The following is a 4,163-nucleotide window of genomic DNA, read 5'->3' on the forward strand; positions in this document are numbered from 1 at the left end:
AAATAAAAACCGCCTCTATTTGTGTAAACCGTGTAAACCAATCTCACCCATCCATTTTCTTGATCAATGGTTAAGATTAATCAATGTTATTTAAGAAAATTAAAAATTAAAAAAAATTGAAAATACATTTTATAATACCGACAAGGGCAAAAGGATAAAACCAAATATTCATTTATTCAAGGAAACCATATCATGTATATCATATTATTAATGAAACTAATCTATTTTTTGTAAAGTAATTTATTATTTTTACGTTAACATTTATTATTATTATTGAAATTAATTTATTTTTCATCTTGCAATTATTTCATAACGAACCGCCTACATTATGCACCTGTTTCATTTTTCATTTCATCTTCTGAATGGATCACCTACACCATCACTGAAACGGGTTTCACCATGAAAGCAATTCACCACTCATTGTTCAATTACGCCATTAACCAGTTTCACCTTCATGAAACCTGTTTCATGTAAATTAATTTTTTTATTTCACTCATGATTTGATGCATTCTTTCATTTACTCCTTACAATCTTCAAGATTCTGGAGCAGATTACAATCTTCAAGATCCCGAAGCAGATTCATCATGTACCTGTTTCATCATGCAATTATTTCATGACGAACAAAATAAATTATGCATCTGTTTCATGTTCCATTTTTTCTACTAAACGGATTAACTGCACCATCACTGAAACATGGTTCACCATGAAATGATTTAATATTACTCATGAATCAATTACAACATGACTCAGTCTCACCTTCATGAAACTTGTTTCATGTAAATTAATTTTTTTTTATTTCATTCATGATTTGATGCATTCTTTCCTTTAATCTTTACAATCTTCAAGATTCTGGAGCAGATTACAATCTTCAAGATCCCGAAGCAGATTCATCATGTACCCGTTTCGTCATGCAATTATTTCATGACGAACCAAATAAATTATGCACCCATTTCATGTTCCATTTTTTCTACTAAACGGATCAACTACACAATCACTGAAACGTGGTTCACCATGAAACGATTTCATATTACTCATGAATCAATTACAACATGAACCGGTTTCACCTTCATGAAACCTGTTTCATTAACATTTTTTTTTTAATTTGAACCATAATTTATGATTTCATTCCATAATGCAATTCAATTTCCAAGACCCGTTTGCAGATTCAATCTCATAACAATATATCAAATTCAAATTTTTAATATTATAATATAATTAAATATTTAAATGTTACCATTTATACAATTTCCTTTATTTCGTTTCCTTAATTAAGATTTATTTATAACTTCCATATTTAATAGAAAATATTGTAAATGACCGAAATACTCGTATTGGTTAAATTTAATTAGAAAAAACTGGAATTTTTCTATTGGTCGAAATTGGTTTACACGGTTTCTTATAAATACACGGTTTTAAACGTGCCCTTATATATATATATATATATATATATATATATATATATGAATATCTTTTTTAAGGTAACCTTTTCTTGAGGGTTTTATTGTAATCATGGATATCAAAGTGGAACTTAAAAGTTACATATGAATTCCTTTTCGAACAAAACTTGCTAATTTAGTCAATTTGATTTTGACAAATTCATAATTGATCAAGAGCCTATAAATGGATAATTATTTGGATGTTTATATATTGTCATGTTATAACAACCGACTTAACATGTGATCTTTGATACTCAACTTAATTCAATCATAATAACTGGTTATGAAGGTTAGTAATGCTAGAAAACTATATAAGCAAAATTAAAGTTAGGAATTGATGTTGTAGATGAAATATTCGACATAGTGAGATATATATATATATATATATATATAATTATAATAAATAAGTAACAAAGAGCATGACACATGTCATCTTCTGGTGAGTTGGTTTTAGTGTTTTTCCGCCTAAACACATATCTAGACATAAATTACATTAGCAATTCAACATTTGAACGTATCTAGACGCAATTTACCTTAATAGTTTAATTAGACTCACTGATTGACATGTATCTTCTTATTCAATCAATCCCACTAATTTAGGATGCAATTGACTTTATTCTTGGGTTAATTAATTCGTGTGGTAACTGATTCCCGAAAAAAAAATGGTGTTTAATTCTAACTTTAAATTCAATTTACTGATGTAATTTCATTTTTAAATTCAGTTTTATTCCAGGGTTAACTTCATTTTAACTAATTATTGATATAGTTTCATTTCTAAATTCAAGTCTCAAGAGTAATTTTTCACAGTAATTGAGAGATTAAAGAAGAAGATCATGAAGTAGAAAACTGGATCCTACTATGAAGTCTTCTTTAATACTTAGCTCACTCGAACTCTGAAGTCTGAATTTTAAAGTCTTCTTTTTCAGGCTTTTTAGTCTGAACTCTGAAATCTTCTGATTTCAGACTTAGCTCACCCGAACTCCGAAGTCTTCTTTGGTTGATCGTGTGGTAATTGATTTTATTACTTTGTTTTATCGTTTATTTTGAGTACATTTGGGAAGTCTTCTTTTCCAGATGGAGTACCATGCAGAGCACCATGAACAACCTATGCATAGTATATGCAGAGCTTCTGGCTTGCCTATACAGAGCTCTGAAGTCTGAAGAGTTTTACTTCAGAGTTATTTCAAGATAACAAGTTTGAAGTCATTCTTAAGAGTTAGCTCACCCGAACTCTGAGTCTGAACTCTGAAGTCTTGTATTTCTGACTTAGAAGTCTGAACTCTAAAGTCTTCTACAAGTCTAAAATCATTATTTAGAGTTATTTCAAGAGTACAGGTCTGAAGAGTCATTCTTCAGAGTTAGCTCAACCGAATTCTGAAGTCTTCTTTTTTAGACTTAGTTCATCCGAACTCTGAAGTCTGAAGTCTTCTTTTTCAGACTTAGTAGTCTAAACTCTGATTTAGTGGGATTGATTTTATACTTCATTGTTATTTCCAGAGTACTAGTCTCTAGAGTCATTCTTTAGAGTTTTACTTTGGAGTTATTTCCAGAGTACAAGTCTAAAGAGTCATTTTTTTCAGAGTTAACTCACCCAAACTCTGAAGTCTTCTTTTTCTAGACGGAGCAGTGCATGCAGAGCTTTTGGCTTGCCTATACAGAACTCTGAAGTCTGAAGAGTTTTCTTTCAGAATTATTTCAAGAGTACAAGTATTGTAATAAACTTATCTAGACTTTGAAGACAAGTCTTTAAGATTTAGACTTAGTCTTGCAAGCCAAAGCCCCTCTGGTTGGTCTGGCTTCTGAATGGCTTTGCTTCTGGTTGTTTATTTGAACCTTGGAAAAATATTTCAATCCATCATAAAGGAACCAGAGGAGCTCTGGTTGATCTTCATGTTTAACCAGATGGTTTCTGGATGTAAATTGGAACTTAAATTTTTTAAGTATTTTAACATTTTCTTGACCCAGAGGGTCTGGGTAGACGAACCAGAAGTTCTGGTTGACAAGAGGGCCTTTGGTTGGCCTTGTTTTTTGGTTGGTGAGTCTAGATAGGCTCTGGTTGGTCTTGCTCTGTATGATGCAAGCTTTACGATGAGGTCATTTTTAAATATATTGGATATTTGAATAACTTTGAACTTAAGGTCTTCAGAATTCGTCTTCAGATTTAACACAAATGCTCTTCTAAGTTTAAATTCAATTTACTGATATAGTTTTATTTCTAAATTCATATTTATTCTACGATTAACTTCATTTTAACTAATTATTGATATAGTTTCATTTATATATTCAAGTCTGAAGAGTTATTGTTCAAAGTTATTTCAAGAGTACAAGTCTGAAGTTATTTTTCAGAGTTTTACTTTAGAGTTATTTCAAGAGCACAAGTCTGAAGAGTCATTCTAAATTTACTTCTAAGTTTAAATTCAATTTACTGATATAGTTTTATTTCTAAATTTAATTTTATTCTAAGGTTAACTTCATTTTAACTAACTAGAAGGGTACTCGTGCAATGCATCGAGACACATTTCCATTTCAATGTTCCGTTTTATTTTTTATCCATGTCGATATAATACGATTTTATATGGTTTTGAAAAAGCGATAATGTTTCTATTTTTAAATATAAATTTGAAATTATCATATAAAATTTGCAAAAATATATTAATATTAGTATCAAATTAACTATTTAAAAGTACTTGTTTGTGTATTTTTTTTAATTGAAATTTTTTATTATAA

Source organism: Cynara cardunculus (assembly GCF_001531365.2).
Source record: "Cynara cardunculus var. scolymus isolate 2C chromosome LG 2, CcrdV1, whole genome shotgun sequence".
Taxonomy (NCBI): Eukaryota; Viridiplantae; Streptophyta; class Magnoliopsida; order Asterales; family Asteraceae; genus Cynara; species Cynara cardunculus.